This window comes from Podarcis filfolensis, assembly GCF_964270895.1.
Source record: "Podarcis filfolensis genome assembly, chromosome: 9".
Classification (NCBI taxonomy): domain Eukaryota; kingdom Metazoa; phylum Chordata; class Lepidosauria; order Squamata; family Lacertidae; genus Podarcis; species Podarcis filfolensis.
This window is the reverse complement of record NC_139610.1, coordinates 37,676,935-37,691,407: the sequence shown is the minus strand read 5'-3', so window position 1 is coordinate 37,691,407 and position 14,473 is coordinate 37,676,935. Positions and strand designations below refer to the sequence as shown.

The window sequence follows — 14,473 nt, the reverse complement described above, 5'->3', positions numbered from 1 at the left end:
TAGTAATAATAGTAAATAACTACCTCATTGATGATGGTGCCTGGTGAGCATCCCTAGGAAGGTTATTCTAAAATTGGAGTGCCGCCGCTGAAAACACTTTGGATTCTAATGGCTGCACTTTGTGCAGGGCCTCCAATGATAACCTTAAGAAGTGGGAAGGCTCTTTGGACATGGTATTTTAGACCAAGGATGGGGAACCTATGGTCAGCTGCCAGAGTACAGCTCCCATCATCCCTGACCATTGCCTACACTGGCCAGGGATAATGGGAGTTGGAGTATCTGGAGGGAAGGAGGGTATTTATTTATTTACTTTATTAACAAAGCCCAACTTCCACTCAAATGGTTTTCAGACCTGTAATGCTGCTACCGGAGCAAATGGGGCTCATCAACCTGGAAAGGTAGCCCATCTAGGAGAAGGAAAACTTTGAACCTAAACTTCCGGACATCTTTGGGAGGAGTAAACCCTACACAACTCTCAGGAGTGGAGTCTCTAAGACGGTTGGATGGGGTCTTGTACATCTTCTTTTGGCAACTCCTGCAGGCAAGCTGGTGTCAAACATATTACTCTGCTTTCCTTTGGACCACATCCGTGAGGCCAAGGGGTGTGTGTGCTTTTTATCTGGGCAGCCCAGGGCCTCCATGCACACTGCCCAGGCTTGTACCCCAGGGAGGTCACTTCAGTGCTGCCAACAGAGCAAAACAATGCAGGAGGCAGTAGTTACAAGTTACTGGTCTCTGCAGCCACAGCAGGCGCTGTGATTTTCCAGCAGTCTGCCTTTACCGCCAGAGATACACTCCATGGTCTCTCAATACAGACGGATGCCAACAACTACTGCCACCATTTAATATAATTTATACCCTTTGCACTCTTCACCTACCAATAATCCTAGTGGCAACAGTGGGCTATTGGTGTAGTACAAAGGCAGTCAGATATAGTCACTACAGTCAGCAAATATAATAATGCCTTCCTATATACATAAAAATGTAAGACTGTCATTTCACAGTCCCCATTGGAGGATTTGTAGTGTCTCATTACAATCCTGGATTTGCACGAAATCATGGTGGGGTCAGGGGAGCAAAAGAGAAGGTAGGTTGCACAACACTGGTGGCCGTGGCATGAGAGCAAGGAGGACAGGACAATGATATGTGGAAAGAGGTGGTATAAAACCACAGAAGTTTGGATAAAGCAGGAATGGATAGACATAGAGGAAAATGGTGGTTTGAAACAACAGCAGTGGTTTGAGTAAAGCAGGGACATTTTCTCACTTCTTATGGTTTTCAACAGCTGCCCTAGATAAAAATCTTATTTTTGCTCATCCCATCTGAAATAATCTGATGTGGATTGTAGGGACTTTGGGTATCATTTGATTCATCATCTCATGAGGCCAACAGGAAACTATCTTTATCCAAACTGTGCATTGCAAGGCTCTGTGTAATTTAAATTTTGATTTGATGTTTCAAGCACTCCAAGAGTTTGATGTGATTTTTAAAAGAGGGTGGGGGAAGGAATTGCCAGCACAAAGTCAGATTTGCAATTGTTTTCAGGACAGATGGAAATATTATTCTCTGCTCTCTGCACTGCAAGAGCTTTCTCAGAGGAGTCGTTTTCCCATAGAATAAATTCTGTTTAATTTTACTTATTTTGTGGTCACACAGCTGAGCGATGTGATACCACCGGAAAAGAACAACTTTTAAAAGGATACAAGAGACTCTGTGTGCTGAAGCTTGGAAAGTTAGGATTCAATTTTCAGTCTACAACAGATGTTCAATATGAAGAGAGACACGGAACATTGTATTAAAATTAAAACAGTGATTAGCAAAACACCCTTATCAAGTTCTCTCACTATAGCATATAACACAATTGGTTCATTAACCCCCCCCCCACTAAATGTGATTTTAACTAACTTGGACTTTCTTTTTTTCTCTGAGTGCAAGCTGGTATGAACAAAAATTATTTTCCTCTTTCTTTCTTCCCCAAATGGAATGGGTTTCCCAATGTATATAATGGCAGGTAGACCATCTGATTGCCACAACTTCCAAAGATGAGTTGCCTAATTGCTTTTATGAACTTGGCAGTGCCCTTCAGATGAACAAGTACAACAGCTGCTTTGTGTGAAACCTTCATTGGAGGCTGAACAAGGAAGTGAGCAGAGGAACAGTTCACATCCAGAAGGAGTTCTATTTAGATGATTGCTGCTTTGGGGAGCTCAGAACCAGGGGCATTTGTGAGGGTGTTTTGAGGCTAAGGCCCAAAATGCTGTTTCAAGGTGTATGTAGTTTTGAGAACCTTTACTGGCAGCTTGCCCCATTTGGAGTCCACACGCTTCCGTGGCGCCTCTGCTCCCTCCGGGCTTCCAGCTTTACCAGTTAGCAGAGATTAGCACAGCGTCAGAAGCAAGCAGCCTTGTGTGCTCAATAACTCAGGCAGACGCTCGGTATCTTCCTTATCTTACAAGTAGCTTTAATCTCGTACAGATCAACAAATCGTAACTCTTCCCGGTGAAACGCAACTCATGTCGACTCTCTCCGTGTGCGACTAGGCTCACACTGCGTGTGTCTTTCTCTCTCTCGCTCTCAGAGATACTGACCACTCCCAGTGTTCTAAACACGCCTCTGAAGAATGTGAGGCGTCACTCAGAACTTCTTAACCCTGTAAGTTCTGACTCTCTCAACACCCCCTCTCGCATCACATTCTGAGAGGACTTGTGAACACACCTTTACAGACCTCTGTGTGTCCCACACCTTCCCACCTGCCTGTTGAGTTTCCTCACAAATCTCTGGTTCGCACTGTGCGAGACCAACCCACGCATTTGTGACTCGAAACCTCTCAGGTGGAATTCCCTTTGTTGCCCGTGAAGACCGCCTGGGCACAAACTGGGGTTCTTCTCCTGACCCACTGGGGCCAGCAAGAGCGTCTTCTTCATCAGACTCCCCCTCTGACTTGACCCGTCTGTGAGCTTTCTCCATCACTCTAACAGGAGATGAGGGCTCACTCTTGGACACTCCTTTCACAACCTGTGGAGACGCCTCCCCCTGGTGCTGATCCTGATCATCGACCAGATCACCATTACCTGGCTCTCCCTCCTGCTCAGATTCGGACAAACAATCTGAGACAGTGTCATGGCTGACTTTGCGCCTTGGACTATTTCCCTGCTGCTCTTTGAACTCAGCATGCTTACTGACCAGAAGTTTGGTCTGATCACCTTCTGGGTACGCAAATCTCCACCCCTTTGTCGCGGGTTCATACCCACAGAAGATCATTTCCTGGTACCTTGGACCACCCTCTTGCTGCAACCACTTTGGTACAGGCACCATGGCCCTGCAACCAAACGAACGGAAGAAATGCACCTGTGGCTTCTGTCCGTTGAGCAAGAAATATGGGGTGTCACCTACCACTGCATTGTAGCACCTGTTCATCGTGAAATTGGCCGTTTTTACTGCCTCCCCCCAGAAACTGTGAGGCAACCCAGAGTCACTCAATAGGACTTCTGAAACTTGAATCAGAGCCTTACTCCTCAGCTCTGCCACGCCACTCTCCTGAGGCGAAGTCACCTTGTGACGTATCCCCCTCTGGCGAAAGAAACTCTTTAGAGCAGACCCAGTGATCTCTGAACCACGGTCAAACTGGAAACCTTGCACCTTGGTGGAGAACCTCTGTTCCACCGCCGCAACCCAATCTTTGATCAGTTGCGTTGCTTCCTCCTGCGTTCACAGAGAAAAAGCCCAGGAGTTCCTAGTATAATCATCAATCAAAATCAGCAGATGCCTGGCTTTGCCCAGACTTGGCTGAGGCATAGGCCCAAACAGGTCTGCGTGCACAAGCTCAAAAGGCTTCGTGGTCACCCTCTCCACCCTGGGATAACTGCATCCCTTGTTTTTGGCTTTCCTGCAAGCCCTGCAATTTAGGGTTGCACCACATTCTCTTACCTTGCACCCTTTGGTGCATTCTGATAACATCTGCAAGTCATCACAAGACCCATGTGCAATCCTCTTGTGCCACACGCATGCACATGAAACATGAGTGTTCATGTTTTCTTTCCCAGCTTTCCCAACTCCCTCCTCCAGAGGTATTTCCAGAACAAAGAGGTTGTTCTGATTTTTCTCAACACGTACCAGTTGCTTCCCCCCTCTGGAAATTGTACAGACATTGTTCTCAAAACAAACCATGTACCCCTCCTGTAAAAGACACGGTACAGACAAAAGACAACAATTCAGTCCCGGCGTCACGTAGACTTCCAGCTGCGCCTGTAGGAAAACAAGGTAAACATTCCCAGACTTTTTTACAAGCCTTTGTGACCCATCAGCAAAACACACTGTTTTCTCAGCTGAAACAGCTCTGCAGTTTTTTAACTGGACACCATGTGACTCAGGCACGAGATGTCTATTTGCAGCAGAGTCAATGACCCAACGTAACACATTGTCCTTCGTTGCCTTTGCAACAGAGTTCCTTCTGCCCCCCTCCTTAGGGCCTTTGCAGGCGTCTTTCAAAACAGCCATCGACGCAAACATCTGATAAGCTCCTCCTTCCCCTTCCGGCTGACCCTGGGACTTTCCACGCTGGCCTCTTCTCCCGGGCTGGTTCCCATGGGAAATGTCCTTGGGACTTTCCTGCCCTTTGTCTCGCTGTGGACAGCTTCGGCGCAGGTGCTCCGGAGAACCGCAAACAAAACAGCGACGAATGGAAAACTTTTCAAACTTGCCTTTGGACTGCAGTGCCCCCCCACTCTTGCCAGTAGCTCTACTCGAGGCTTTACTTTGAGGCTTGGGGACGTGGCTTTTGGCTTCCAGCTCTGTGGTTTCTCTGCAAACCTTCTCCAGCTCCTGCCAAACAGCCTTGGCACTTTCAAGACCCTTGGACTGGCCTTTCAGGCCTGCACCCCCATTCCTGGGTGCATAGCCTCCAGAGGAACAGCTAGCCACTGCTTTCCTCTTCCCAGCTTTCAGCAGCTTTCCAGCACACGGCTGCCCGTCTCTCTGGCGTGTCAAAGCATCGCAGCAGCTTTCAGACACGGCTCCAGCCCACTTTGGGCTTCCAGGGCGTTCCCCAGCTTCTGTGCAGCTCTTGGCCCCCTCTGGGCGTCCCTCAGGCTGGCTTCTAGCCCCCTCTGGTCTGGCTCCCACTTTCTTCAGTGCCTGCCAACCGACCCAGGGCTCCTTCCCGCCTGCCTCTTCAAAAAGGACTGCACAAGACTCATGGCTGTCTGCCATCTTCTCCCCCGGGGCCCAGCTTACTTACGACCAGTAGCAGCTCCTCCCGGCACCCGGTACAGCACAGCACCTCCCAGCGAGCTCCTTGCCTCACGATCAAAGGCATAGCTCCCCAGCTGGCTTGGCTTTAGCGTCTTTCTCCACTGCCCTCTTCCTTGGCAGGAGATCCAGCACACACCGGCACAAACCTGGCTTGCGTCACAGCGTCAGCTGATCTCCCATAACCTTTTGAGAACCTTTACTGGCAGCTTGCCCCATTTGGAGTCCACACGCTTCCGTGGCGCCTCTGCTCCCTCCGGGCTTCCAGCTTTACCAGTTAGCAGAGATTAGCACAGCGTCAGAAGCAAGCAGCCTTGTGTGCTCAATAACTCAGGCAGACGCTCGGTATCTTCCTTATCTTACAAGTAGCTTTAATCTCGTACAGATCAACAAATCGTAACTCTTCCCGGTGAAACGCAACTCATGTCGACTCTCTCCGTGTGCGACTAGGCTCACACTGCGTGTGTCTTTCTCTCTCTCGCTCTCAGAGATACTGACCACTCCCAGTGTTCTAAACACGCCTCTGAAGAATGTGAGGCGTCACTCAGAACTTCTTAACCCTGTAAGTTCTGACTCTCTCAACATGTAGGACCAAGAGACATGGTTTAAATAGTGGCATGTTTATGTGTGTGTGTGTGTGTGTGTGTGTGTGTGTGTACCCAGCCACCTAATCTCTGCCCTGCTTTTCTACATGCATTTGGTTCTTTCCTTACCATCCCTTTTACGGGTTCTTAACCATCTCTTCCTTCTTCTTCTCATCTTGACTAAAAAAAACCAAACCCTCTTGGCAGCTGTGCCAGATCAACAGCATGGAAGGAAAGTATATCTGATGGAAATGTAATGCATGTTAACCAGTTGCTATATGCATGACTTTCTCAAAGTTCAAAGAAATTATCTCCAGACCTTCCTCAGTTCAGAAATGCTACCTATCCATCAACACTGCTCCACAAGACTCCACTGGATTCTTTCTGAAGATCTCACTGTCAAGAAAATGGCACATTGAACAGTGGCTGGAAAAGAATATGGAGAGATATTGTTAATTATGAGGGAATACTGTGTATTTTTAGCATGTAGTCTCCTCTGCCAAGTATAAAGTATGCATCACCAAGCTCAAGCACATTTAATGGCTCTCCAAAAATGTGATTTTACTTGACAGCACTGCTTTTTTTTTAAAAAAAAACTTCTCAGAACAGCTCCCTCTTGACTAGGAAGAAAATAAGCAGGCATGAGTACCATCATCTTTAAGGTTCAAAGCAAACCTGTGCATGTCTACTCAATGGCAAGTCTCACTGAGTCCAAAGGGGGTTGCTCCCAGGTAAGTGTGTATAGGATTACAAGCTTAATGTTGAAAGGAAATCATGAGGAAATCTAGTGATCTATATATTATTATTTTTCTTTAAAAAAAATTTAAAGCATGTAAATGTTTGGCTCTGGGACATGAAATAACCCCCCCCATTGGCCTGCTCAATGGTTGGTGATGTTGAGAGTCCAACAGCAACTGGTGAGAACCTGAATTATCCCTGAATTAGGCAAATGATAATGGGGTATCCTGAACACAACACATTCATTGTCCTTTCCATTCCTAAGGGATTGCACTGCATATTTTGGGGGCAAGGCTGCCATTACACAAAAGAACTGAAATGGAGACCCAACAGTGAAACTAGGCCCTACTTTTTGAAAAATGAAATAGGATTGACTTTGCAGTTTTATTCATTTATGTGATTTAAATCCTGCCCTTTCTCCCAAAGGAGCCCAGGGTGGCAAACTACAAAGTGATACAACAATAAAAACACATTTAAAAGCAGTGCTATTTTTCTAGAAAAAGATGTGCTGAAACTGATTACAAACTCCTCCATTGTTCTCTTAGAATGGCAATGCCACCCACCTGAAAGGTGCCAGAACTGAGTTCCAGTGAGTTCCAGCTGGGGAAAAAGACATCTTCTTCAGGTATGCTGGGCCGAGGCCATTTAGGGCTTTAAAGGTCAGCACCAACACTTTGAATTGTGCTCGGAAACGTACTGGGAGCCAATGTAGGTCTTTCAGGACCGGTGTTATATGGTCTCAGCGGCCACTCCCAGTCACCAGTCTAGCTGCCGCATTCTGGATTAATAATAGTTTCTGGGTCACCTTCAACTTCTTATGTGAACACTCACCTAACAAATGATTTCCTGAGAACACATTGTGTTTGGCTAGCAGGACTGGTGTGTAATTCATGGAGTATGAGGGGTAAGAAAAGTAGCCACGGTGCTCAGAATTGCTCTGTCCTTGTTGGAAGGAGTAAGAGCTACAGGTCCATTCTTTCTACCAGGAAGAGGGGTTTACAGTTGATTTCCAACCCCTCAGAATTCTCATTCGCCAAGGGGTATCTTTTCTCTGTAAACTTTTACGACATACTTTATTGACATTATCAAAGTTCACAGAAGCTGAACCAGTACAGAAAATTCCCTAAGATGTTGCTGTTGGTGGGCAGTAGTGTGTGTCTGTTCCCTGCCCCCCTCCCATCCAGAAACCTTTAAAATGCTCCAAGAATGTGAGAACAGGAACCAGCACATGCAGTAATTGGTGCTGGCATCTGAAGAGAAATAAAAGTTGAACTGATGCCTCAAAAGCTATTTGGTTTTGACATTACAGATTTAAAACACAAGACTATCACTTTTCGATTTTCTGCAAAGCGCTAAACCCATCCAACCTCATGTGGCATGGGCTTGGCTCCTATCCATTGCAAAGTTACCAACTGCTGTTTGCTTGGTATTATTTGCACATAGCTTCATTCTTTGAAATGCTAGGTGCCACGCAGGTGATTTTCAATACCTGCATCCAGATGGAAATATTTTTAGCATAGTGATCCTTCCAAGCCTGGTATCTGACTTAAGGCTTCTTTGATTTCCATTATCCACATTTTCATCACTGGAGGCAGATACTGAACATGAGGCATCACGTTCTGCAGAGAACACCTCTTTGCATAAGAGCTTTGATCAGTTTGGTTCATGGGAGATGCAAAGCATTAGTCACAGGGAAGGTTACCTTTCCTTTTCTTTTCCAATAGCCCGTAAGGCTGTAGTCTTAGGCTTACTTACTTGGGCACAAAACAGCAAGCTGTTCATGGTAGGCTGGGAAGTCTCACTGGAGGAACCTGCATAAGAACACCTTGTCTGGGACCAAGAATACTGTGTGCTGGAAACATTCACAACACAGGCTCCTTGAGCACGATATGGAAGATGTATCCCCCAGGACTGCTGGGACTCACAATGTTCCACGCAGTAGGGAATAAGGGAGCTGTTTGGGCCTCTAGATCTCCTGCTCTGCTTCTGCTAAAAAAACCCATCTTCCAGTCAAGGGGCTATTGATAAAAGTGTGGCAGAGGATGCCCAGGGAATTATTCTACACCTCTTATTACAATCCAAAATGAACCTGCAGCGATGGTGCCTGGTTAAGGATTTGACCGAGTGTTATGAACTGGTCAAATCCATACCCTGAACCACTACAACACCAATTGGTATTAATGCTGAAATCAACCGTGGAATAATTCATTTTTGCTTATGATCCATGTGGCCAGAAATGGTTATGAAGTTTAAAGGGAGTCTCATGTCATATCCAGGATATAAGCATTTGTTGGACTTTTGCTAGTTTCACTCGCTGAGGTTCTCCCCAAAGAATCCTGTCCATTGGTGTTTGATGAGCTGGGAGTTCTACCCTCACCTTCAGCCTCCAAGAATGACATCTTCCCAGTGGGAGGAGGAATGACAGGTAAACCGGTTTAGATCAGTAGTGTAGACATGCATTTTGGGTTTTGCTTAATGTGAACTCTGCTTAAAAGGAATCTGAGGGTTGGTGCCATCTGGAATAGGGTTGTAATGCAAAAATATGAAGTGGTATTCAACTAAGTTTTATTGAGAGGAGACCTACTGAAATCAATTAACATGACTAAGTTGATTTCAGTTGGTCCACAGTAATACCAAGCTGAATTATCACCCTAAGGGTTTGCAGTGTCAGTGGACAAAGATTGTTGGAGGAATCAGGAATGGTTAGGGATTATGGGAATTGGGTAGTATCTGCAGGGATTCTGGTTGAATAGAAAGATCTTCATTGTGCTTCATTCTTCTAAGGGCTAAATAAAACCATAATCCAAATAGGAGAATAGAGTTTATTATATATATAAAAATATTCAAAATGTGCAATATAGCGACAGCATCTGCTTACAGGGGGAAAAAACATGTTTTGTAGAAATAAATAAAATATACCACACAAGTTTCTTTAAAAAACAAATAAATCAGTGCACAGTAATCATACACAGCCAGTTTCACAAAATAACATATATTTTAACTTGCCTATAATTTTGCTTCCCATCTTAAAAAAAGAGAAAACATGCAACAGAGGCAGTGTGTCATCTCCACCATCCTTTTTCTCAAACCATTATCTTCTAGCTGCTGAAGACTGGAATTTGCTGTTGTTTAATATGCCACATTCAGGCATACGTTGTTATCTCTTCTGAGTCACCAGCTACAATAATTTCCTGAATAAATACAACCTTTAAAAGTACCTTTCTAATTATCTAGATCCTAATCAAAACGGGAAGCTGAGAAATACAACTTTAGATGAAATAGCTACGAGGTAGCCAAAGGAGGCAAATTGGTACTTCAGAAAAAGGACTTGCCTTGTGTGCAGGTTAGTATCATAACTATAGTTCCCCAAAATGTGAGTGAAGCCTCCATGAAAAACTGTAGACAGTTGCTGAGAGAATAACCACGAAAGAAGTGGAGGAAACAGAAGGAAAGGAAATAATTTAGAGGAAGGGAAGGAAGAAACAAATCTAATATACAGGGTGGGTGGGGTGGGGGAAGAGACAGATGATAAAGGTGAAAGACGGGGGAAAGCTCAGTTGGTAGAGCACAAGACTTTTAATCTCTGGGTTGTGGGTTTGAGCCCCTCATTCGGCAAAACATTCCTGCGTGGCCCTCAGGGATCCTTCCAACTCTAAAGCTCTATGATACTGCGACTTATATTCCTTGAGCAGAGAAAAATTGCATTAGAATAATGAATTCTGGTAGCTGGATAGGATACAGGGGTGTACCCAGAAGTGGATCCTGCATGCACTGGAGGGTGGAGCTCGCAGAAAAAGCTCTCATCTAAAGTACTGAGCCACGACATGCTTAAAAGTCTCTCGCCACCTACATCACATACATGATATCACAAACACACCCAGGATCACACTGTGGTTCAGACTATAACTGTGCCACAAATGGAAAACTGGAAATAACAACTGGACGCAGAGCAAGAAAGTAGGTTTAAAACACGTTGTCCCGCCAAATCACATGCATGTATCAAGGGATTTAGAATGTAGAAACTTCCTACCCTTTTTATAGGAGGAAACATTCTCAAGGATGATCGCTGCAACCATGGTCTGGAGTTGGCAGGTGGTCGCATGGGCAAGAGGCAAGTCATGAGGAAGCGTTGCTTCCCCAGCTGAGCTGACTGTCTAGCTCAGTGGCTTGCACCTATCAAGAGGAGTGGAGGCAGTGGCAGGACATACTTACCAGTGACTGGTGGATGTGCAGAGTACTAAAGAGTGACCATGACCAGGCAGGCTCCCTATCAGTTTCGTTGCCTAGGCCAGTGGTTTACAACCAGTGTGCTGTGGCACCCTGGAGTGCCTTGAATGATGGTCAGGGGTGCCAATGGCAACATTGGCCTCTGTCCCTCTTTCCTTCCCTCTTCTCTGATGCCCTCTTGCGTCTCTGCCTCCCAAAGGCTTGCACAGCTGTTTGTTGCAGCAGCCCTGGCTACAAGCTCCCAAGGAGAGGGGAGAGGAGTGTTTGAAAGGAGAGGGGAGGAGGGTGTTTGAAAAAGGGTGAGAGGCTGCCAGCTTTGCAGGCAAGGGGTGACGTAACTGGGCTCCTGGGTCCCAAAGGGGTGCCGCAGAAAGAATGTAGCTGGTCAAGGGAGCTGTGGGCTCAAAAGGTTGAAAACCTCTGGTTGAGGCCAAGCAATTAATTTTATGATTTCAGAGTGCCAGAGAAATACAGGCTATCCGGAGAACAAATATCTTTTTGCACACTGGAACATTTTAACACACAATACAGTGGTACCTCAGGTTACATACGCTTCAGGTTACATACGCTTCATGTTACAGGCTCCGCTAACCCAGAAATAGTGCTTCAGGTTAAAAACTTTACTTCAGGATGAGAACAGAAATTGTGCTCCGGTGGCACGGTGGCAGCGGGAGGCCCCATTAGCTAAAGTGGTGCTTCAGGTTAAGAACAGTTTCAGGTTAAGAACAGACCTCCGAAACGAATTAAGTACTTAACCCGAGGTACCACTGGATAAAGGATAAGTAAACTTGAAAAAACAACAGAAAGGCAATTTTTCTGAACTAACACACACCTACCTTTTTCTGTCGTTTTTATATTGTGTCCTCCTTGTACCACTTAATCCGTTTACCCACTGCTGTGTATCAAAACTGACATTAAAGCTGACAGTTGCCTCTTTCCCCTCAGTTTTGACCAACTTTTCTTAAACAGAAAACCCTCTGGGCAAAAAAGCACATCCTTTTTTCTGTTCTACATAGCATATTACAAGTTGAACACTGACAGATTGTTTCTAACTATAATGGCGGCACATTCGTTGCTTAGCATAAACAGTAGCACTTATTTCCTCCAGATGGAAAGTAAAGTAACAGCAGCAGTTGTAACTTTTCCTAAGTATTGCATTACAGCCTCTTTCTGGGCAAAACCAGTCCCATCTAGAACCACTTTTAAATGCAGTATGTCACACACGGAAGTAACTCTGGTGTATGGAAGAGAATGCAGATTGCATGCAGACGGCGATGGAAACATGTTTAATTTCACTGCGTCCAAATTTGAAAGAATTATGTGGGGTTATGGGACGGACTACCCCATCACTATGTGCTTTCCAGGTAGAGAATTTGTCTCATTTCAAGGAGCCTTTCATTTGAGCTAAATAACATTTTGCATAGCTAATCTGTTTATCTCATGCTCGGCAGCACAGGCTGACAGCCTAACAGGATGCATACAAATGATTGTAGCATTAATGTGATGGAAAAGTTTCTTAAAGATCTAAAAAAGAAAAAGGGTAGCACACCTAATTGTGTTAAGTAGGGTGTTTAAAGTATATTATCTCTGCAAAGAGTTTTGCCATCATTTTTTAAACCAGCAGCACGGATCTAAAAAGTAGAAGGCAGGAGCCATGGTAGTCCCTTCAAAACACTGCTGTTTTACCTCAGAATTGTTTTAAAAGCTGAGGAAAGTAAGCCAAAATAAAAGCAGGAGTGGTTTTAATAGCTTACTATTGTAACTAACTGTCAGAAGTGTTATGATGAAATGAGTTTCACACAATTTCTATTTTGATTCTGGCAAAACAACCTAAAAAACAATTATTATTTTTTGTAACGCCCCTCAAATAGCTTCTGAAGTCCAAAGAGAATTTAGCTCTTTACAGAATGTTAAAACCACATGCCATTGTCTGCCAGGGTCTTGAAACAAGATTGTTACTTATTGCAAAGTCTGGCGTAACAAAGCATACTTTTGAGGTGCCTGCCTCTGCTAAAAGAGGGAAAACAACCCACAAACAGTTTAGTAGAGATGATTTGCCCTATCTATTTTTACTGGTTCCTTTTCATTTTTATAGACAGTCATAATCCTGTGTGCCAAGACCAACGAAATAAAAGCATTGCTGGTCTTTGTAACTGACTCACACGTAGGAGAACAAGTGGAGACCTTTGAAATTTTTTTTTTGCAGTTTAGGGATAAGGAAAGAAACTGTTCTTTCCACTTGCTTTCCTCTCACCTGACAAAAAGTACCCAGAGAAGCAGCTGCCTGCCAATCCAGTTGATTTCAGATCTCTTTATGTTGACAGGCCAAAGAGCAAGGTGACAACTGTTCCCTGTGGTTTGCCCCTACAATGAGAGGGGCGTGCACAGAGATCTTGGGTTGCACTGTGAAGGGTGCAGGTGGCCTAATCTGCTCCCAATGCCTTGATTAGTCTGAAGGCTGCATTCGCTTCTGGGTAACATTCTGAGGGCCACCTGCCATTGGTGGGTGGGGCCAGATCCAAAAGCGAGTGGGGCAATGAATCAGGGCCACTGAGGAGTGAGGCATGTGGGGGTGGGGCGGGGGGCTGTATTTGGACCCCGGGCCTCAGTTTCCCAAGCCTTGCTCAAGAGGCAACCCCCAAGGACTATGCTCTGCTACGACTCTGACGTCCTCACCCCAACACAGCTAAATGAACTAGCAGTGCTGGTTCAACAATATTTTCTCCATAAGAGAGAATGAATGCAATACATTTTAATTCAGACAACCAGAGCTGGAGAGACAATTCCCATCTGTGAGTCAGGGCTCACAAATATTTCACCATTCCCTCTTGAGGTCAGCAGAAGCTGTAGTTGCTTCCGTGTGATTAAGAGTACCCTGACACAGATTCTGAAATAACTGCAGACAGAACGGCATGGCTAATGGCACAGTCATGATTCAGCAATTTCATGAAATCTACATTAAGTATGAATGTTCATTCTGTCAGAAAACAATTTTGGTAAAGGGACTGTTTGTGTGAAAGCATCTGAAAGCAGGATTTAGGTCTGTTAGAAATAGCCTGTGCCTAAAATGAAATCTCTATTTCTCTCTCTGTCTTTTTTAGATCAAGCTTTTATCCACACAGGCCTGAAAAGAACATATTAAATTATGGATGTCATGTAAAAAAAGACAATTTTAAAATGTATCACAGTAAATGCACATGCCTGGTTCATATAGCCGCTTACGGTGGATAAACCCTGGAAGTCATTTGCTACAAATTGCAGCTGAACGTCTGTTCACACATGCAAGCATCTATTTTTAATTTTATAGCATTGTGTATAGGGAAATACAGTGAGCAGTGTGAAGAATCCTTTTGTGCAACAGTATTTCCCCAGCAGCTAGTATTCAGAAGTGATACTGCCTCTAATACTGGAAGTAAAATAGGAATCATGACTAGCAGCCACTGACAGCCTTATCCTCCATGCATCTGTCCAATTCCCTTTTAAAACCGTCCAACTTGGTGATCATGATATTTCGTGGTACCGAATTCCACCGTATACCTATGGGCTGTCTGAAAGAGGAGTTCCCTGTCTCTCCCACCACTCAGCTTCATTGGATGACCTGGGGTCCTAGTCCCAATCAATCCGTCTTCTCCACACTGTGCAATCTTGCACACCTCTATCATGTCCTTTCCCCTTCT

At 44.9% G+C, this 14,473-nt stretch overlaps 2 long non-coding RNA genes across 2 annotated transcripts in view; one reads left to right on the top strand and one right to left on the bottom strand.

The window, feature by feature from the left end:
* LOC310770563 overlaps window positions 1-14,473 on the bottom strand; it is a 285,355-nt gene that overhangs the window by 51,104 nt on the left and 219,778 nt on the right. The window lies entirely within an intron of this gene.
* Window positions 9,378-12,988, top strand: LOC310770535. Its single transcript, XR_014552244.1, has 2 exons — window positions 9,378-11,329; window positions 11,574-12,988. It is a non-coding gene; the product is annotated as an uncharacterized lncRNA (long non-coding RNA).